This window comes from Falco rusticolus, chromosome Z, assembly GCF_015220075.1.
Source record: "Falco rusticolus isolate bFalRus1 chromosome Z, bFalRus1.pri, whole genome shotgun sequence".
NCBI lineage: Eukaryota > Metazoa > Chordata > Aves > Falconiformes > Falconidae > Falco > Falco rusticolus.
In genome coordinates, this window is record NC_051210.1 from 83,787,080 (window position 1) to 83,810,109 (window position 23,030).

Here is a 23,030-nt window from a genome sequence, read left to right on the forward strand (position 1 = left end):
AGGAAACAGCAATGCTTGCACTGTAAAGTGCCCGCACAGGCACAGGTGCACGTAATGTCCTGGAAAGGAGGTCTGTCTATATCCTGCGTACGTGTTAAGGACAGTTTCTCCATTCAAAAAAGCTTTCTTTGGAAACTGCTATTTCTTCATAGCCAGGTTAAAGCAGCTACATGAGAACTGCAGGACAGCTCTCTTCCCATCGTACTTTCCTGACAGTTTCTACGCCAGCCAGTCACCCCATGGCCACACCAGAGCAGGGCAAGGGAGGACTGTTCAGTTGCAGCGTACCTACAGCAGTTCCCCTTCTGCCCATGGGGCAGGACTCATCACTGATCATCGATTATCCTACACGTAATGGCTGGATGTACTTAGTTCCCAGTGGAACTGGTGGACAGGTATCTCTGGAGGGACACCCTTCTGTGTGTCCAAGGTAGGTCATTTTCCAGAGATGTCCATGGATGCCTCCCAGCCAAAGCACATAACCAGGTCATGAGGTAATCCCTTGTGGTGTATTTCACCAACAAAAACTCCCCAATTCCAGCTGCAGCATGGGTGCTGGGGCTCCTGCACAGCTCCTGTCGGCCCGTGTACGGGACTGGCGACATGCATTTGAGCAACCCCAAAAACAAAATTCAGGGGGGCCAGGACCCACCTGGGCTTATCCTGTGAGTTAAGTAAGATTTCTTTCATCACATCACTTATTTGCTCCACATGAGTCACTCAGCACTGATAATTAATATCCCACCTGCCCACATTGCTGCCCTCAGGGCTGTGCAGGCAGGGTCTCCAGGACTGGATGGGAGCTGCACAGGCAATGGGGACAGGCCACCAACACCTGGTGACAGAGCACTGGAACCCTGCGTGGGAGCTGCCAGGCAGCAGCAAGCTGTCTCCTCTCCTTTCCTTTCCAGCCTCAGCCTGAAACATTTATTAAACTACTGTCACGGGGAATACTTTGCCAGACATCTGTGACCGCCAGGGAGACTGGGGAGGTAGCATCTGCGCAGCATCTCATGTATGACGTAGTGTGCTCGCCCCTCCAGGGAGCTGTGCCTCCCTGCAGCACCCATGGGTGCTTGCCTGCACCGTGGGCAGAAAAGCAAAGCCGAGGAGGTTTGAGCTGAGCAGCAAGCAGGATCAGGGGGCTGGGTGGCTGGGGGTGGCACTGGTTCCTGCCCCGAGGATTGGCTCTTCCAGTCCCTGTGTGTCACCCTCCCTCAGCAACCCTCTGGCACCACCGTCCCATGGGGAAGGACAAAAGTCCCAGTGCCAGCATTCCCTTGCAGGTGGCAGTGCGCTTCCTCTCATGGAGATGTGATGTAAAAACATCCAGGTATTGGCAATCATCCTCTACATCTGAAAATAAATAGGCAGGAAATCCTTTACTGCTCTCTCTGTAGGGAAGAGGGTGGAAATAAAGAGTGAAACTATTGGGAGAGAAGCATGCATATGTGTGTGCCTCTGTGTTAGTTTATATAACGCTTTAACTAACAAGCTATGATCTTCTCCAGAACAGTAGATAAAATGGCAAATGAAATATAGAGCAATAATTCTGACACTAAGGCGAAGTTGCTGGTTTTAATATATGCCTCTCTGCAAGCAAATAGGCCATAACATGACAATAATGAAATATAAATGACCTACATAAAAAAAAAGATAAAATCAGGTAATTACTGAAGCGTCAGTTCTTTACAAAATAATTGGTAATGACCTTTGATAAAGAAATCACTTTTGTGATATTGCTGACAGTACAATTTTCAACTCTGAGAAAACATAGCAGCTGGCTCTAAATCAGGGCGAGCGCTTCCGGGGCTCGCCTTGGTGAAAGTAGGCATGTGCTCCTCCGTCCAGAGCTGGAGGGTGCCCCGGGGGTTGCGTGACGTGGCATACACCCATGGGCACCGTCCTGGGGAAGGTGGTGCCACCCTAAGCCATCAGGTCCTGCAGCTGAGCCGGGAGGTGACGCTCAGCATCTTGCTCTGTGGCAGCCTCGTGCCGAGGTACGATGGGGAGCTGGGAGCTGTGCATGGCAGTGTCCCACTAAGCACCCGGTGAAGCCACCCCATCCAAGCTGAGCAACCTGCTACGGTATTGACATCAGCCCCCTTGAGCAGGAGCTGGACCAGGCACTTCTGGCTGTCCCTTGCAATATGTTCTGTAGAACATCGCTGCCTCCAGGACGAAGCTGGGCGGGCAACCCCTCCATCGCCATGCCAGGGGATTCCTGAAGTCAGCCCTGCCCTTTTGAAGGACCAGGTCTTGAAGTGAGATGGCATTTGCTTCTTCTCCTCTGCCTTCCCAGACCCTTCTTCAAGCAGGAAATCCTGCCTGGCTCCCCAGCTCACTCTGGGCAGTCTGGAGGACAAGTGTCAGACGGAAATGACTTTTGATCGCTTCCAGTGTGGTTGAGATTGCAAACAAAAGGCTGCAAATGTCACATCCGATCTCCCCCCAGAAGATGCTCCGCCCAGAAAAAATTCCAAGAAGTCCAAGTGAGGGAAGGAGGAGATGGCAGGAATATCTCAAAGGAGCCGCCTAACATCAAGAAGCACCCATGACTGCTGTAGGCAACCCTCACGTAAATGCATGGGTGCAGTTGCAGAGCTATCCCCTGGGCTTTTAATTTTTCTGCTGATCATGTCAACTGAAAAATAAGGGAATGACTGATGTTGTTAGGTGTGGTGACGCAAGTCGAGGCGGACTGAAAAGAAACACTATGTCTGCGTGGCTGGGTTCGGAAAAAATGGCCTTTATTGTTTATACAAACTATTTGCAGGTGTCAGACCCTGATAGGGTTTTGTGTCCTTCTTCTTGCTCGCTATTTGCTGTTGCTGTAGGTGCCCGTATGCTGCGGTTCTAAGTTCCGGTTCTTCACAACCTGTTTACAGACCTGACAATTTGTGCCTGCCTTAAAGGTACACAGCTAAGTCTTTGAAGTCAACTAACTTATCTGCAGACCCGCTGCAGACCCCAACAGTTAGGAGGATTCAATATACCTCCGTCTTACTGGGAAGGAAAAGTAAACCTGAACCACAGGGAGGCCACATTCCTTTTGTCATCAGCAGTGTCAAAGCAAGGGCACAGCTCAGTTTGGCCAGGAGCATAGCCTGAGGGTGGTCAGCAGCAGCAGGGGAGCAGGGCAAGAGACAGAGCTGCCAGCCTGCACATTCCTGCGAGGCTCCTCGGCGTGGGCTCCCACGGCCCGGCTCTCCCTGCTGCTCCACGTCTTCCCCCCACTGCTGCAGATGATGCAGCCAGAGCAGCGTGGAGATCATATCCATCACAGGAGGCTGGAGCTAGATTGATATTAGAAAAATTCTGCTCCGATTCTTTTGATCCCTTAAGAAAACCCATGTGGATGTAGAATCATAGAATCATGAAATCATTTAGGTTGGAAAAGACCTTTAAGAGCATTGAGTCCAACTGTTAACCCAGCACTGCCAAGCCCATCACTAACCCATGGCCCTGAGCACCACACCTGTGCGTGTTTTAAACACCCCCAGGGCTGGTGACCCCATCCCCTCCCTGTGCCAGTGCCTGACAGCCCTTTCAGTGAAGAAATTCTTCAGTGAAGAACTTTTTCCTATTTAACATATAATATTTTTCATCTTCAACATTTTCCCAGATTAGGAAACGAACCAAAAGTGATGTTATAAAGATGCACAGACAAGTTCATACGGGGGGTCTCCTGTCTCCGCTGCCCTGCGTCTCCCTGTGAGGATCGGTGGGTGCCTCAGGGCCCGGGTGCAGAGCTGGGGTCTGCTGCTCAGGGGTGCCTCTGCCTGCAAGGACAGCTGGCGTGGACAGTTGTCCTTCACGCTGGACGTGTATGATGAAAAGGGGGAGGTGGGGGCTCTCCCACCTGGGGCTGTGCTGCCCCGAAAGCCCTCACTGCTGGCCCCAGCCTCTGCCGAGATGCTGCCCCCCAGCTGCCCGCCCTGAGCGCACCAAGGGGGCTCGTGTGCCCAGGGAGGGATGCAAGGGGCCAGGCTCGGTGGCTCGGCTCCTGCTTCCCACCAGGAATCCCAACGGCGAGGGTTGACAAAATGCAAATGTGCCACAAGGCTTAATAACAGCGGCTGACCAAATAGGTGCGATAAGATCAGCAGATTTCCTGAAACATGGTAGAGCAAAAAAATAACCAAAATAATAGCCCAAACTCTACTGAAACCATATTCACAACCACTGAATCTCTCAGCTTGATGTGACAAACCTTGCAACACACCCACTCCCCTTCCCTTCCCCCACGCAAAGGAGAAAAAAAAAAAACTTCACACTTTTTCTAATACCAGCTGGTTCATTTATATTGCAGAAGTTTCACGAGACAGTTTCTGACAGTGATGTACTAAACACAGGTTAAACCCACCATGATTGCAGCCTCTGTGTGTGCAGCGAGGAAATTATAACATTTGCATGAAACAGTAAGAATGGCACCATGGAAAACCCATTTAGGGGCACCCCAGCCAGGGGCCACCCCCCTCCCTGCAGAAGCGTGAGGGATTCCTGCACCCTCCCAGCAATTTCACTCAAATTCCCTGGATGACACCATGCCTCTGGAAGCACAGGGCATTTCCCGATGCACAGAGCAGCCCACAGGCTCTGCAGGTGACACTGCAGCCCCCTGGGTGCCAGCTCACCTGATGGGACCCATCCTACGAGCATCCCCTCACAGTGCCGGTACCCACTGACTTGGCCACATCTCCTTTGGCTGTGGGGACACCAAAGGGCACATCAGAGAGGTGGTCGCCCTACCAGAGTTACTGTTCTCCCACTCAAATTCATGTTCCAGCATTTCTAGAAAAGACCATGGAGTCTTTTGAATGTGAATACAAATAAAAATGGCTCAACAACCTCCCTTCCCCTTAGATGAACATTTTTTTCATTTTTAAAGGGCGTTTCACAATATTACTATTCTTCTCAGAGTATTCTAAAAACTATGATGTATGAATGATGTATGATATTAGGAAAAATGTCTTGACCAAAAGGGCTGTCAGGCACTGGCGCAGGCTGCCCAGGGAGGTGGTGGAGTCACTAGCCCTGGAGATGTTTAAAAAATGAGTAGATGCAGCATTTAGAGACATGGTTTGGTGGTGGGCTTGGCAGTGCTGGGTTAATGCTTGGACTCAGTGATCTCAAAGGTCTTTTCCAACCTAAGTGGTTCTCTGAAGAGGTGAGCAACAAGGCCTGTAATGCTTTGATTAAAGCCATACAGATGGCTTTATGGATATATGCAATATATTATCCATGATATTATGCAATACTAACAGCACACAAGGATAATCCTGCTGAATGGGTGGCTGTGACCCTTTCAAGCTTCCCAGATCTGATACTTTATATAAAACCTTGCTCTGGTAAGAAGGAATGAGGATGGCGAGTGCCGGCGCCTAACAGAACTGCTCAACTTTGACAGGGCGACAGTGATGGGAACCAACACCAGAAGCCAAACGCGGTGCACAGGCAGTGACTCCTGGCACTCGGTGTGCCCAGCACTGGCTGTGGGACCCCCATAAGGGCTCTTCTGTCCCTCGGAGCCTTAACCTGCTACAACAACCATTGAATCCAGATGTGCCCAGTTCTGTGACAGCCACAGGCATTTTGGTACCTTATATGGAGCTTTGTCCACACCATATCACCTGCAAATCTCACAGGTTTGGCTGGGACCTGCAGCCACCTGTGAGCAGTGTGGTGGGTGGCATGATGAGGCTCTCGGCCCCTCTGTCCTTCCTTTGCCTTTTCCATTCCCACCTGGATTCCCAGCCTCCAGCACCCAGGCAAACACACACCATAGATGACCACAACCAGGGCACTTTAAGGGAAATGCAATGTTGTATTTCATAGCTGAACAAACACCAGGCGCAGCGTGCTGCAAGGTGGCAAAGGGCACAAACCCACCTAAGGGACCTTGGCAAAGAAGGAAGGGTTTAGTGGAAAAAAAAAATTTGGTTGCTAAAAAAATGTGGAAGAAAAATTTTCTTCCTGGGGAAGGAAGGAACAACTTGCCTTTTGACTCCGTGCAGCTCCTGCGGCTGCAGAGGTGTCCCTGCTGAGAGCAGAGCATGTCTTTTTTGTGTCTGCAGCCCGCAGCTTCCAGACCAAGTGATGAAAAAGTTCCAGGAAAATCAGATTTGCAGATGTGTGCTCTTCATTTGTACTCGGAGATGCTCCCAGTTCTCCACTTACGTGCCATCTACAGGTTAAAGAGAGGGAATGCTTAGCCATTCCAGCAGGCTTTTTCTTTTAACGACCCCTGTTTATTAATTTACAAGCCTTACATACAGACCCATTCCATAATGCTGCAATTTGCATGTTAATATAGAAGTTGGTATAGTTTTTGAGCCACTGCAGCTGGAGCGGTGGGTCTGAGTACGAAAATGGCACTCTGCGGCTCTGCGGGGCTCTGGGAGAGAGCAGCTCCGGCTTTTGTTGGCACGGGCAAGCACAGCACAGTTACATCGGCACAGGGACCAGTCGGGGAGGGTCTGGTGAAGACAAGTGTCATCAGCAGAGAGCTCTCTTCATCACATTTCAAATTGCTTTCCCGAAAGCCTCAGCAAGCCTCACTACCCCTCGGAAACCCAGCTGGTTAGCGCTATGTGCTAATTGCTTTTGTGCAAACGCCTGTCAGCACCGGGATAGGACCTTCCACCCGCCTTTGCCAGACGCAGTGCCCAGGTGCCTTCCCGTAGGATGGGGGAGAGCCCAGATCCATCTCCAAAGTGCTGAAGCTGGGGCTGGGCACTGTGGGCACTGCCGGCACATGGCTGTGGGGCAGCAATGGGGCCTTGGGGTGGGCTGGAGGTGGGTGGCAGATGCAGCTGCACCAGGTGCTGCATGGTGGGCAGCCACACCGCGCAGCACCGTGAGTGCTGCTTGGGCACGTGGCATAGCCCCGCTCCCGGACATGGTGGCTCTGCTGCCATCATCGCCACCACTACTACCTGGTGTGCCTGGGAGATGGAGAAGAACAGCTGGATCCTGCATCGCCAGGAGACAAATGAAAATTGGCAAATTAGAGATGCAAAAAAATTCTTATTGGCAAAATACCCTTTTTTTAGCACAATCTCAGGGCTTGATGGGGCTTTTTAGTGATTTAGGAACAGCCCAGACTGGAACTTCTGAAAACACACATAGAGAAACAATCCACCTCCAGAGGTATTAAGTGCCTAATAGATCCTACAGCTCATCTGTCCCCATCTAAAGAATTCATTTTTCACACTTTTCCAATTCAATACATATTTTGAAGTCTAAGATGCTTTTACTCCAGTTCCTACCCCAGCTTTGTCTGGAAATTAGGAAGTTCACCAACTTTGTGATCTGTTGCTTCTGAGTGCTGCAGCCCCATTCCCTAAGACAGTGAAGGGCCGGAAGGATTGTTCACGTTTCCTTTCCAAAGGGGGAAAAAAAGGAAAAAAGAAAAACAGGTGCTTTAAAATTTTCAAGGTGCAAACTAAATTACAAGATGCCCAGGAGCGTGGAATAGCATTTCATTGTTTGAGTTTGGAATAAAAGACAGATAATTAGGAAATTGGGAGTCTATTAATTTTCCAAATTTACTCATGCAAGAAGCACTGAGCTATGGTGATATTTGCTTACCTCATCATTATGCAAAAATATATTAGCTAATTATTTTGACTAATGCAATTAAGATATGCATATTTAGCATAAACTATACAATAGAAATGTTATAGTCAGCAATTGCCGGGTTGCACTCATGGGCAGCAGAGAGGCAAAAGTCTCAGCACAGTCTCTGATGGTAAACCATAATATTGCTCCTATTCTGCCAGAACTGTTATTATTAGTTCTGTTGCAGTAATTAATTTACTTTACAGCATGACGAGGTGGCACAGTTAGCAGCAGTATTAATTTTTGTTATGAGCCACCTGAAGATGTCAGCTTTTGAGCAGCAGAGGCTGTGCCTTTAGTTGCCTAAATCAGTGGCAATGCAGTAACTCTTCCCGGGATCCAATTAGGACCCTCAATAGCTCATTCCCTGGCTCTTTATTTTGCATGAAGCCAACTTGGTACCCACCTGGGACTTCATCACTGCCTCCAGGGTGCTGGCAGTGGGGCGGGAGGGGTCACAGCCCCTCATGCTGCTCCCCGGACCAGAGGAGCAGCAGTGGGCTTTGCCCAGACTGCCAGCTTCTCTTGGCCCGCTCCGGCGCGGGTGGTTCTCTCCTTTTCCATTGCACGTGCCTGTAAAGCAGGAAGGGAAACTGCTTGGGATGTTCTGTGCAATGCCCTGGGTTTCCTTGCTGAACACCACTGTGCTGGGGGCATGTTTCTTTGGGGTGAAATGCGCAATTCCAACCCCCTAGACTTTCCCCGCCTTTCCCCACCCCAGAACAAAATCCCACTGGGAATTGGAAATGGAATAATTCTGGGCGAAGGTGGATAATTCAGTATTTTGCTGCTGTCACATGTTGTCCACAATAAAACCTCCTCTGGCGTGTGGGGAATATGTTAGCAGAGCTTGGGATTGCCAGTACCCCCATGTTTCCCACTGGTTCCCAGTGTCCCCCTGCTCCCCACATCCCCTGCCCTGGGATCCCCATCCTCACTGTACCAGGCTGGCCTTGCAGCCCCATGGCCCCCCCCGACTGGCCCCCGCTCAGCCCTGCACACCCCCTTTTCCAGCATCTCAGTGGGCAAACATGGGAACAGGCAGTGCTTGAAAACATCGGCTCCTGAGGACCCTGCCAGGAATGCCGGCTTTTGGCCCACAAAAATCTCCGGCTCCCACTGCAACAGGTCTCCCGGGGTTGTGCCATGTGCCGAGCGCTGGGTTGGAGAGCCCCAGACCAGGCACGTGGGGCCAGGGGGTGAAGGAACACAGGTGGGTTGAGGAATGAAAGGGCTCCACTTCCATAAATTGTGTAATGAGCAAGTTGCTTTCGGAGGGCAGGAGGGAGCAGACTCTGGGATGGAATCCCTTTGCAGCTGTGGTTTCCCTTCCCTCTTCCAGCTCCACCAACCCTGGCGGAGACTGAAGCAAGCATCCAGGGGATTTTTCCATACCTGGTAGGCTTGCGTGGTCCAGATGTGATCAGCCCAACTCGGAAGCAAGTCTCAGCAGTGCTTTCACCACTTCAAGGCACCCTGAATGCCCAAGGCACTGTAGAAGAGCAACGCTGGGCAGGGAAAGAGGACCAGGGATGGGAGAAGAGGACACTTGGACTGAAACCTTGGAAGGTTTGGGTACCTTCCTTCTGCTGCATCTCCAGCTTTGCTCAGCACTGGCTGTGCTTCCAGTGGAGTAATTTTGGCTAATTTTGCACTAACCATGTGGACTGTCAAATGGCTTCTGCTGTATTTTGTTGCCCTTTCAAATATTTCTCAAAGAGTAGGCTGTACCATCTGGTGGACAATCTGCCTGTGTGTGCAACAGCAATATACCTAGTGCAGCGCCGAAGGGCCTGAAGCACCCAGGGCTGCTTGGCTCCGGGCGAAGGGAGATGACGGCATGGGTGCTGGGGGGCTGCTGGGGCTGCGTGTGTGCGGAGCCGGGCTGGGGTCTGAGCCCCCACAGCAGCCCAGCTCAGGGCACCCCGTGCTCCCTGCAGCAGCCCCCTGGCAGGCTGCATGGCTGTTTCCCTGCTCCTCGCTGTGCTTGGGGAAAACAGAGCGGGGATTTCCCCTAACTAGAGAACTATTCTCCTGCAACCACATCATCAAGTTTTAAACCTCTTTCCTTTCCTTTTTATTGACTTATTTTTGCATATTGCACATTCACAGTTACTGCTGACTCCACACACTTCTCCCTCCCCACAGCACGCTCCGATAGGAGTTGCCAGACAGGTTAGAGAAGGCGGATTATACATTGCTGATGGTATATATAAATCCTCATTTATATCTTGCCATGGGAAGAACAGGATGGTCTTAGGAAAATCACTCAATTCCTTGTGGATTGGTCTACATTTTGTTATCAAAAGCAAAGGGCTCAAGGATTGTAAGAGGAAACTAGTAATATCAACATTCATCTCAAAATATATATATCAGCTAGGCGGGCAGGATGACAGTGTTAAAATAATCACCTGAACCATAGCAGGTCCTCTCCCTCGGTCCATACACACACACCCCTACATAATATACATGTCCATATATAATGCGTGTGTAATATCTGTAACACACAGGTATCAGTTAGTCAGAAACCACCAAGGAGTAACAAAGCTAGCAGGTACAATTTAGTCCCTTTGCTGAGTTGCTTTTAAACAGCACTGTCCTCTGAAGGCTGTCTCCCTTTTTACGCCCTGGAATTTGTTCTTTATCTCTGAGAGACCCAAATGCACCCAGGCAAACGCAATAGGTTTGGTTTGTGTTTTAGTGCTGGCCAATGAGTGGAAAATAGGTGGTGCTTCTGTAAAAACATTCTGTGGGTCTGTGTATTTCTCTTGCATGCTCTAGGGGTTTTCAAAACAATGTTACATACAATTTTTTGTCTTGGGATGCAATACTGAGACAACCTTCACTAGCCAGAGCTTAAGGAACTGGGGAATAGATTTGCAGAAGGGGTTTCCGCCACAGCAGTAGGGAACTCAGCTCTAAAACTTGAGGCCACAAATAGCAGCTCTAAGATTATTCGTGGTTCAATGGCTGGCGGGGTTTGCCCCCTCCCCAGCTACTCAGGGAAGGAGGATTCCTGGTGCCACCAGTGCGGTTGGGGCTCAGCATGGGGTGATGCAGGCAGGGCTCCAGCCATGGTGGTCCTCAGGCCTTTGGGAGCAACATGCATTGGTTTCACAAATGAGATGTCTGAGCCCTCAGTTCCAGGGTAAAATTCCTCCACAAAGCACCACGATTCCAAAATCTCATGTTCCTAGAGTCCAGCCCAGACGTCAGATCAACGTAGAAAATGAACATCCCTGCTGCTGGGACGCCTTTCCTAGTCACAAACTGCTGTCGGTGGTAGGTCACCATTTACACCCCCAAACCTGCACAGTGCAATGCTGGCGGGGATTACGAAGGGCTGCGGCAGCTGCACACAGTAGCTCCCCCGCTCCCTGGCTGCACTCAGCACGTGGCTGCTGACAGCAACAAGATTTTCATCTTATCTGGGTTTACAGAAGTTTTGTGCCACGGTAATACAAAAATTCCCAAAACAAAAGGGAGCATTCCAGGAAATGCTCAGGAAGGTCTCCTGGACGCTGGTGATCCTACAGACACAGACACAGTGATGGGTGCTGCCCTGGAGGGAATGCAGAGCTGTTGCATGAAACATCAAGGACCACCACACTTCTATCTTCCACCGCAGGGAAAGCTGAGCCTTGTTCACACTTACAGCATCTTTTGGAACAGCATTTCCATGTTAATTCATTAAGACAGCCACAAAGTCACCTACAGGCAATAGCCTCCCCAGTGCTTGGGGCGAGGAGCCGGAGCAGCGCTCCAGCAGTGCCTGGTCCCGGCTGTGTGTCCAGGGGCCAGAGGCAGCCCCCTCCTCCTGCCGCCCCCCCGGGCCGGGGAGGGCTGGCAGACCCCAGCACCAAGCACAGTGCACTGCGGGCTGCTGCACATCCCCAGCTGTAGCTGGACACGGTCATCCTCCAAAGGCAACAGTTTTGTCCCAGTCCCACCCCACCACCACCACCCCATCCCCTTCCCCAGTTTGTCTTTATTCCTCATTATGTTATGTACACTTAATATGTGTGATTTTAAGAGCTTTGGGGGCCAGATTATTTCAGCAATTGCTGGTATGCAAATCCCATTAGGTTCAGCGGAGTTCTGCCACACATCTGACAAGGCTATCTGGCAGTAAATCTTGCTCATGCTTGTGCTCCTATAAGAGATCTCTTCTCCCCTGGAAGCTGGAGTGAAACTTAATAGGGAATTACACAATATGAATACATACTAAGGAGAGACTGGACCTTTAAAATCATGCTGGCATCCAAAAGCCATTAATCTTCTTAGGTAATGATGAAAAATGCAGTGGAGATGATGATGTAACTCACCAAGGGGGAACAAGGAGCTCTAGTGAATGGATGGCTTGGGTAAAACTGCTGTTCTTCTGTTTATCCCATTGTCCACTTAATCACTGTTCCCAAATATTTTTTAGAACACACCCCTGTAAACAGCCTTTTCAGGCTGCTGAGGAGAGAAAAGCAACTCACACCAGCCAGCAGAGAATGCCTTTTCCTTTCCTCTTTCTTCATTTAAGAAGAAATGAATATTCATTCCTTCATCCACAAGGAGAGGAGAAGAGAAGGAAACCTGGGGACTATTTATACAGGGCAGCAGGTGGATTGTGTGAACCACCACCAGCTGCAGCAGGAGACCCTGCCGGTGCTCAGGATTAAGGAGTGACCGGCCTTTCCTGGGGGGCTGGCACAGCCCAGCACAGCCCATCACCCGGCGGCAGCGGAGTGGCACCGTGGGCAGCTGGCGGGTGGGCAGCACCAGCCTTGCCCCTGCTTGCCAGGCCCAGCCATACTGCTGTTAGTTCATTTCCATCCGTTTGCCTGCAAAACCTCCTGAGAAGCCTCAGCATCCTAGAGGACAAACCCACAATTTTCAATTTTTTCTTCTTTTTTTTTTTCCTGTTTTTCGTCAGTTCCGACACATAGAAAGGGGGGGTGAGACCCTCCAGAAAGCTGGCTTTCCATACTGCTCTATACGCACTCTGTACTCAAACGCCACTGGCAAAGCCCCCAGGCACACGCCTGCTGGCTGCTGGGCATGGCTGGGCTGGGGGCCACGGGGCAGTGCCAGCCTCCTGGCTTCGGCTGTGACCCCCTGCCCCCTGGCTATTTCTGGGATGGAGCTCACCTCCACAACGGCTGTTTCTGCCAGGGGGAAACCCCAGGGTGCAGCTGGAAGAGAACGTGGGTGCCCTGGCCGGTTCCTGGGGAGGTGGAGGGGAGCGGCACCCACATCAGGCAGGGACCCCCTGTCCCCAGCCAGCGAGAGGAAGGGCACACAGCACTCCTTGTGAGAATGCCACTGGTTTCACAGACACCCAAAACCTTTGTCACCAATTGCAGTCTCCACCTCTCACTTCCTAAGCAGAACAATTAAGAATAAGCATGAGGAATTTGTATTTTCAGGGAAGCTGCCAGCACCATCACCTCCAAGTCCATGACTGTTCTATTCACCTGCTGTAGCAGGCTCTGGATGCGTTACGGTGCAATCTCCTGCTCACATTGTTACCAAGCTCAGAGGCAGTGGCCAAGGCTGGAGGCTGTGATGCCTCAGTGCTGCTACACCTGATGGGCAGGTGAGGGCTGCTCCTGTTTGGACCCACCTGCTCACCCTTACCAGCCCCTGCGACCCCACTTACCATTCCCTTTGACTCATGGCATTTGCACACTGCAAGTCACACTGAGAAACATTCATTATAAAGAGAATGTGCTCCATAATTAAAACTTTCTGCTATTAGGGGGTTTATGATCTAATGATGCTATAGGAAGCAGAGTTTATGGTCACTGAATCAGTGCTTGATTCTGAGAGTGCAATTAACAAATCACAGAAACAGTGTATCAAAGTGCATCGTTAGAGCCAGAGCTGCCCTCCCCTAATGAAATGCTAGCTTTAGTAGTATAATTATTAAGATCACCATTTCACTATTATAGTAATAACTGTAGATAATTGCACAATATTATCTTTCACAGAATCATCTTCTCTGCATAAATTAAAAGGTTCAAAATATAATTCACAGGGCAAAACCCTCCCAGGAAATCCATGGGGAAGATCAGAAATAAACAGCAGAAGTGATGACTTGCCTTGATTGCAGCGAAGACATGTGGCTTCATCATGTGTTCCTTTCATAAGGTGGTATCTCTGCCTAATTGGCCTACAGGGACAGAGCAGTACTATGGAAGAATAAATTGTTTGGCTGTGTGACCAGAGGTACACAGAGTCCAACAGAGTTACATCGTGGTTGCAAACAGAAGTAATGGTTACATGACATCTTTGAATCTATTTTTAATTAACTACCAATAAAGCTGCGCAGTAATTATCAGTTGCCCTCAGTCCCTACCATCCATGATGTATGGCTGTTGTTATTATTGCTGCTGGTGCTGTCCTTATTCCATCTTCTGCCGAGGATTTCAAGGAGAACACAGGCGCTAGCTGGGATCTCATGTCAAACAAGGCTTTGCTGCATCAGGGATGCTGCAGCTTTCCCCAGTACCTGAATGGCCAGCACAGAGCAAGAACCAAAAAGGTGTTATGTCTTTGAACGTGTGCAGAAAAAACAAACAAACAAAACAACACTAATGAACTTTGAGAACTCTCTTGCTAAAAAACGAGCTGCCAGCAGACTTCAGGGCTGGGATTTAGCAGCCTACAGCATCCCAGTTCATCTCAGGCTAAGACAGGCATCAAACTACGGCAGATAAAATATGCTTCAGAAGTACTTATTTCTTCTCTGGCGATCAGAAATCAGGATTAGGTGCCCACCACATTTGTAGATGCCAAAAACTCGGTGAAAAGCTTCCTGCCCTGGTTGCCCAAGGGACTGAGCAGTGCCTGGGTGCCTGCACTTGAATGTGCTTCAGTGCTGCTCACGGCCAAAGTTAGGCCAGGTACACACTCCTCTGTGTTTCCACTGAGTATATTTGCACTGCATGCGTGAAGACAACACCGCCCGTCCCCTCTGCTGTGGGAGAGGGTGCAGGCAGCACACTGGGATCTCGGTTTCTAGAGCAAAACGTAACTCTGCTGGCATTACTCCCGGGCGGCTGAACAGTCCATTTCCAACTACCATACTGATTAAAGTGGACCTGAACTTAAAGAAAAAAGAATTGGAAAGATTTATTAGCACTGCAATTTCCTCCTTGCCTGGAACAAGGACTTCTTTTGATACAGAACAACGTATTTCTGTCTAAAATATGGAAGTTCAGAAAACCTTTCAAAATGCGTTAGCATTATCCAAATAATACATAAATTGAGATGCTAATGTATGATACTTCCTGAAAAAGGGGGACAAAATAAGCAACACAAGGCTGGATCTCTAGTAAACATAAAAAAGTCTTGTTCTTTACACTCCTGTAACTTATTTCCTGTAAAAAGCGACTTGGACGTTTTTGGCCTTCAACCTGCAAAAATATGAGCCAGTGCATCAAGGAACAGTATGTGAAAATGCCTAAGAAGCCATAGGTGCCGCATCCTTTACAGCACAGTCTGTCATTTATGCTAATAATTACACCACAGACAGATTTAGGTGCACCCATTTTACAAACAGGAAAACTAAAAAGCAGCTACATCTGCTTGGCAGCTGTGTCAGCCTGAGATAGGCACAGAAATCCCAGTTTCCACATTTATTTTTAACCAGAGGAGACGGAATTGATACGAAAAGCCCAGTGAAATAAATATGAAGGAGAGGCCATCACTCTGGTAGTGAGGGATCCAATGTGTACTGTGCTGAAGATCGTCTCCGTGCAATATTAATGATTATTGATGGTGGAGGGAAATGTTAAGTACTGGGGGGAAAAAAAAAGAAAACTTCAGATGTGCCTCACTGGGAAATTAGAAAGGACACAGCTTCAAGTAATGGTTATTTTTATTTAGGAAAACATTATACAAGGGACCCTTTCCAAGGAAAGCAATCTGGGTTGTGTCTGGGCTGAGTACACAATGTCATCCTGTTGCAAAAAAAGCAAACATCGTACCAGGATGTATAAAGAGGATTGTCATGTGTAAGACACATGAAACAATCCTCTGCTCCAGGCAGCAGCAGGAAGGTCTCAGCTGGAGAACTGTCTCGGGTCTGGGCACAGCACTCTGAGGAAGCTGTGGACCCACTGGAGACGGTCCACGGAGAGCAGCAAGGACAAGTAGAAGCTGAAACAAAAATGACCCAAGAGAAAAAAAGATGGAAAGAGTTGGGCTTGTTTAGTCTTGGGAAGACATGGGTGAAGGCAGATGTGCAACGCCTCTTCAAATCCGTTTGAGGCTGCTGCAGAGAGGAAGGTGATGGGCTCCTCTCAGTGCTCGCTAGAGGGCCAGGTCCTGCCCATGCCAGCCAACCCACCCACCCTCGGCCTCGCAGAGCAAGGGGCTTTTCCACGCTGCCCCCATCCCCTTCTCCAATTCCTCTTACTGCTGGCAGAATCACCCTGCAGAGCAGCTCTAACAGGAAGCTGCAGCCTTGGCGTGCCCCCACCATGGTGTTCTCTAGCATCTGCTGCAGCAACAGCCTATACAACACCATGGCAGCCAAAGGTGGTATCCAGGCGGACACTGTCCTGCTCATTTATCTCAAGAGAAATTGCTGCAGATAAAGGAACATTTCTGATGAGCAGCTGTCCGTGCGGTTTTGTCTGCAGTCCCCTCTGCGTAGAACTTCGAGAACCTTTGAGATGCAGGTTCCTATCAGTGCCAAACTAAAATGAGAGATATTGCAAATTAATTAGATATATCTGTTATCCAAAAAAGAAGCAACACAGTTTCCTGAGACTTTTCCCCCTTTTTATAATCCCCATGACTGAGCAAGGGAGTTGGCAGAGCATATTGAGACGAAGTTCAGCATGGAGGTGACTAATCTCTCCTTCATGCTTCTGTACTTCTGAAAAACTGTGCAAGTGAGCAGAAATTCACTGTATTTCAGATATCCTGTGAAAGGTTGTATCCCAGGACAGATGCCCCTTGGGGAGGAAGAAATTTGTGACCTTGTTTAGCTGAGCAAGCACATCAGCTGCTGAAGTAAAGATGCTGTAAGCATTTCCAGCCCAGCTGGAGAGGAGGTCACATTGCAGGCGGGCTACCTGCCACGAGGGGGGCTCGCCATGGGTGCCGCGCCGCGCAGGAGGGCAGGAGAGGCCAGGACGAGGCGACGGAAATCAAAGCAGTTACTCAGAAAAGAGGAAAGCCGTGCACAGCCACTTGCAGCGCTGGGAAATAACATGCACCGCCACGAGTCCTGCTGAAGCTTCCCACCGGCACACCCCGGACAGTGAAGCTGCTGCTCGGTGGAAGCATCACGCTCCTGGGCGCTTGGCGAGGACAGAACAAGCAAGCCAGACCTGCACTTTGCTGCAAGCAAAAAGGTTACCTAGCTGGAAGGGTGCAGCAAGGAGTGAGGGTGTTGTATGACCACTTTTCATCAGGGTTTACACTGCAATTTTGCCTAATTAGTCTCCAATAATTAATGCCGTGGGTGTAACAGAGATGTAATGAGACAAAATGCTGGTAAGTAAACCCCAAGGAAGCCATACATCTTTTGACAGTAATGATTATGTTCTTTTTTATTATTAAAGATCCCATTACAAAGAATTTATGATTTTTCCCCTTTGTGAGAGAAATAATAAACATTACATTGGATATTCTTATTTTTGGTATTGAGCAACCGAGCATACGTAATTAGCCACAGTTAAAAAGAAATTTTGCCTGAACAGCTTTTGGGGAACATTACAACCCTGTCGATTTTTTCATGTGAAAGTACACTATCAATAAAGAACTCAAATACACTTTGCCTGAAAAAACATCCAGATCCTGAGGAAAACATGCAGGAAAGGAAAATGACAGTGGCTGAGAGGCTGAAAACCCACCAGAGGGAGGACCATGCCAGCAGTCAATACCACGGCCAGTGCCCCCCTGATCGCTTTTTGGAGGTATTTCTTTGCTTGCTGGGAATCTCCTGGCGAAGGCTGAAGCACTAGTGCTCAGCAGCACCCCACGGAGATGCTGCTCCCACCCACCCACAGCCCTGCAGTGATGACCCAGAGCCTTCTGCCTGCCCGGCTCTGCCTGCTGACTCTCCTCCTCAGCTGCAGTCGTTCCTCTCCTAGCGGTGCTGGGCTGGATGCTCATAAACATATCAAACCATCTCCACCCTGACAAAGCCCCAGCCCAAAAAGACTCATTCAGACTGAAGACATCAGAGGTGCAGCTTTGTTCCACTCAGGCTTGGAAAACCCTGAAGGACCTGACCACCTGCAAGAGATGCAGTGCTTAATCCTGTGGGTTCCACACAAAAACAAGCAATTATTGGGTTTGTTCACAGTTCTCTTGAATGTGGGAGCCCAGTCCTCGTGCTACATGTGCTATCTGTGACCTTCACAAGTGTGACAGTGATCTGCAGGGAGCAGTGCTACCCCCAGGGCTTTCCATGGCTGCTGTGACTGGGAGAAGAGGAGCATCCCTTCAGCTGCCCAGTGTAGCCTTACGTGGCCACCAGAGGTGAAGCACACTCCAGGCAGCTCATGCAGAGCAGGTTAGCATGAGGTTGCCTGACCTACATGCTAAGATGCTTCGCAAGCATTATCCCTGCCAGTAGTGAGTACAAGTGACAGTAGTGGCACTGCCTGCATGGGGAAGTGAGGCTCCTTGGCATCTAGCAATAAGATGTCACATAACGCAGCAGCCAGTGAGGGAGGAAATGAAATGAGAACTGCTAAAAACACCAAATGTTTGTTCTTTGCTTTTCACCGCAGAAAAGTCCCCAGGGTGCTGATAGCATCCTGCAGAACAATGTGTTAACACCTGCTTGTTGCGTGGTTCCCTCTCTCCTACCACAGCCCAGGCAGGACAGCCTATGGTGCGGCAATTCACAGGGAAAAAAAAAACCCTCTAGAGTATGAGAGAGGCCATCAAAAATTCCTCTTCAGGATAGGAAGGACGTACCTACAGCTGGAGACACTCTGGTCAGCTGGGAGGAATGCAGTGGGACAGGTAGAGAGAGGCCATGAGGATGAGCAAGGCACTGGGTGGTCTTCCATGCATGGAGACCGCCAGGGCTTGGCTCATTTATCCTAACAAAACTAAGGCAGAAGGATGCAATTTCTCCCTAGCAATGCATCCGAGGTGAATGCTGGGGAGAAGGAAGAACACTACAAACAAAAAGATAACGTCTTACAGAAAAAGAAATGGGTTTCAGCTAGCCTTTAAAATTAAACTGCCTGGAAACTCACTGTCTCAGAGCGGTAAGGTTTTGCCTTCCAATGGGAGAAGCAATAAAAACAAGATGCTTTTAATAAAAACATGTTGTCAGGAGGTTCAGTAACAAGGAATGGCCAAATAGCATGGGGGTCCTGGGCTGGAACATGGAGCCTGGGCTCACCTTCAACCCCAGCTTCACAGACTGCAGAAAGAGGCAGCAGGGGGCACAAGGGCTGAAGGTGGGTACCACTGCTTGTACCTGCGTGTCAGGGCTGGAGATCTGGTGCACAGAAGCCAGGCTGCTCCACACCTTCCACTTAGGCTTTTGTAGTGGGATGTGATGAGCAGCGAGCAGCATATTTGCTCATATAAGTGACACCGACAAGAGCTCGAGCTGCTTTTGAGAGCCCCATAAACCACTGGAATCACCATAAGAAAGGCTGGGCTCTCGGGTAATGGTCAGGCGGTGTCCTGCCTGGATGAGAGACTGGCAACCCAAACGGATCACAGTCATGAAATGGGTACAACTTGTCATAAGAGCAGCAGCTTCAGGAATCACCGGTCCCTCCACAAAGGTGTTACTGAGACTCACTCGAGCATACAAAACTCACAAGTACAAAACTGCAAAACGTACAGAGGGGCTCTGAGGCAAGGGAGTAAGGCAGGGAGATAATTAGGTAAGCAAGGATGAGCAGAGCCGAGGAACCGCTACACGAGTGGGCTTTGTGGCTTTGCAGAACACTGAAAATGCAATCACCTGCACAGTTCAAACATGAGCCCAGCGAGCACCGAGTCCTAAGCATAATCAGGGGCTCGGCAGCTCCTTTCCAAACTCAGAAGCCAACAGCCAGCTTTGTGAGCATGAGAAATCGCACAGCGATGTGATGAAGCCGTGGAAATGTCAAGCCAACTCAGCCAACGTGCTCTCGCCTTCTGGACAAGCTCCAAGCTGGGACAGGACACAGATTGCTCCCATGACAAAGCGACTGCCTGGCTGAGCAGGCAGGAATGAAGGCAAAAGTCACATCGAGGAACTCCCCGTGGATAGAAAAATGAAGTGGTGCAAAACTCCTGTCCTGCCAGTAATGGGAAACAGGAAGAAGAAACAACCTTGTGATAACAATGACCTCTCTCAGAGCAAGTAGATCTGCATTCCCAGGGTGCAGAGGTGACATTCCAGCAGCCAGAGAAGCCAGCCCAAATCCTGGTGCTCCCAGATACCGCTGAAGAGCCAGTTTAATACCGCACCATGCCATGCTGCGCTGCTCCTCTGTGCTGTCCTGGGGTGGGGCTGAGAGTCTCCCTCATACGAAAAGACATCTCCTCCTCCTGTGGTGTCTGAACAGGTAATGATGACTTCAGGAGGGTGTCCACATGGGGTTGCACGGCTTCCAGCTTTCGGGGAACACTCTCTCCCTGTTCCCACCTCCAACAAAGCTCACAAGTCCTTTGCCCTCTCAGGCAGCTGCGCTGGAGGGGATAACCTGCTTGCTCCTGTGCTAACTTACACACAGCAGGAACAATGGCAGAAGTGGGCAGCCACCAGCACAGCACTGGAGCTTCCATGAGAAAGGAGAAGAGAGAGGACAAGCCCTTCACCACACAGCCGTAGGCCTGGCAGGGGCTGTGTCTCTGACCTCATGGGGGAAGAACTGAGCAGGAGGCAACAGCTGACAAGTGGCGTGTGAAGGCACAGACCCCCCGTGAGACCCCCCCATCACATACATCAGTGCTGGTTACATACAACCACTCATCCACCCAAGTTCTGCCCTGGAACATGCCTACATGCAGCAAAGCACCTCTGCAGCCAGGTCCTAGTCCACCAAGCTACTTACTCACTCTATGCCCATCTGAGGGGCTCTCTTCTTCCCCCGTACTTAAGCTGTGGGAGGCTTTGGGTGGCCCCTCATTGCAGGCAGGTGTGCGCAGAACTGATTTGCAGGTGCATTCGGAGCTGGGGTTAGTGTTAGTGGTTTCCTCACTGCATTTTAAGGCAGAATCACCCTGCAGCCTGGCACCCACGATGAACAGAGCCTGGGCTCAGAACGGGCCCTTACAGATGAGAAGCTCCTCGGTGCGTGGGGTGTGGGAGAAACAGTGAGCTCAAGTGTTTTGCAGCTTGAAAGTGGGGTTTACAAAACGACATCCAAGACTACCCTTGGAGTGAGTATCCTTGCCAGAGAGCGCAGCAGCCAAAGTGCAAGGCCATGCTCAGCATGGTTCTGCACTGGCCCGCGCCCCGCGGCCTGCAGCACGCCCTGCGAGCAACCCAGGCAAAGGGAGAAGCCAGGTCCGCGGGCTCCGTGCCTCCCCCACCAGACTGCTCTGAGACACGGCCTTGGTACTGCAAGTCTGCTGTCAGTGGTTCCAGCTTTGCCCAGGCATAAATAGACAATGTTCATGGGGGAGAAGACGTCTCACCCAGCTCAGGGTGCACGCTTGTACCTTCCACGGATGCCATCACCGCAGCTGCACGTGGCAGCGCTGTTAGTGCAAAGCCAATATGTGAGGAAGTTGTTCTGAGAGCGTTCACACGCCAGGGAATTCTGTTTCAGTAGGCATTTAATGCAAATTTCAGTCAGTATCCACACTGAAGCCTTTGCTTGTTGAGGGTTGATAAATTTAAATGGCTCTTGCCTCAAGTGAAAAGATCTGAGTTTTATACTGTAGTATTAGCTGCGGATCTTAAAAACAATGCATGCACAACTTACATTTAATGTATATATTTATTTTTTAATTTCAAAAACACAGGCACTTTTTAAAGCGATGTGCAGCCATGAATTTGGCAGACTGCTTAATTCCATCTACAGTGAGGATATAGCAGGGAGCCTTTTCCATTTTGAATCAAATGGAATTTGTGATTTGCATGCACCTTTTGAGTCAAAATCAAACATTTGCCCTGGATTGGCCCTAGTTTAATTAAAATGATGAGAATGTGTGATATGCTTTTGGTCTAAGGCAAAAAGGATGCACAGCACTGAAATTTGGAACAAACATAAAAAAAATTGAGAAATGCATGGTTGGAAGTGATAAGAAATGCCAAGACTATGTATTACATGGGATCACGGGATGAAAATAGAAAATATCCTAAAAAAATTCTGGCGTACTGTGAAACCATTGTCAGAAGGTTTGGATAGGATTACATGGTTTATGGATAATGTCCCTGTAACTAGCACTGTCGAGGTTTGTAATCTTTTCTGTGGTCTTTCTGTAGAGCTGATGGGGATGTTCATTGGTGTGAGCAGATTTTCCCTTCGGTGTGGTGGAAGGGAAAGGGATGGGGATACTGGTGAGTATCTTCACATTTGCATAGATAGATTTGTGTATACATTTCCATTTCTTTATGTGACAGGAGGCATGTCCCTTATGAACGTAAGTTCTAGAAAACAATTGTTCATTTCTAGTATCAATGTAGGCAATCAAGGGTTCTTAGTCTGTTACTCTTGCCACTTAAACCTTTGTGCAGCGCAGGATTCAAGAATTTGGGGTATCAATATTTCAAGACATTGGTAAACTGGCTTTTGAAAACCTCCTAAGCATGAACTTCCCTTTTGTCTTCCAAACCACATGCCCAGAAACAAGAAACATGGGCAGGTCATCCCGCCCCAGGCTGCAGTGGCTCGCCGGCACGGAGGAGGTGCGTGCTGCATGTAGCTCGGAAGAGCTCCATTTCAGTGCGTGAATTAGTGGATGAAAGACTTAATCCCTCCTCCTGATCACCGCTTTCACATAGTTATGTCTGCTCCATCCAGCCTATCCAGACCTGTTTTCCACTGTCACATCATCCTCCTGAGTCACTGCTTTGCTCAGGTTGAAGGTAACCAAAAGCAGGGAAGGGCGGTATATGTTTTAAGAATTTATTTTCCCTGGAAAAGTTTATTCATTTTAAAAAAATGTAATTTCAAAAGTCTGTTAAAAAGAGAAGATCATAGAAATAGATTTTGTTTTCACAAGAAAAAACCTGCCACTTGAACAGCTGAGTTATTAATAGTCTAAAAGCTTTTTCACTTTTAAGTTGCTTTCTTGATACCAGTAAAGAAAAGAACAAAGAAGGATTTCATCTGACCTAATTCTAGCCATCCCAAAGCTGGTCTCTGGGGTGCTTTTGTAGCCCTGACAAAACCCCTGGTTGCTTTGCAGGGCGTTCATCCCCCCTAACCTGGGCACGTACCGTGGTCCTGCATGCCGGTGGTGCTCTCAGCCGCTGTGAGGACAGG

General features: G+C 49.4%; 1 long non-coding RNA gene across 1 annotated transcript; it reads right to left on the reverse strand.

Moving 5' to 3' along the window:
• Positions 1–2,777: 2,777 nt before the first annotated feature.
• On the reverse strand, positions 2,778–22,789 carry LOC119141553. The gene is made up of 3 exons (XR_005101949.1): positions 22,775–22,789; positions 15,712–15,717; positions 2,778–2,961 (listed from the first exon to the last, which is right to left on the reverse strand). It is a non-coding gene; the product is annotated as an uncharacterized LOC119141553 (long non-coding RNA).
• Positions 22,790–23,030: the final 241 nt, after the last annotated feature.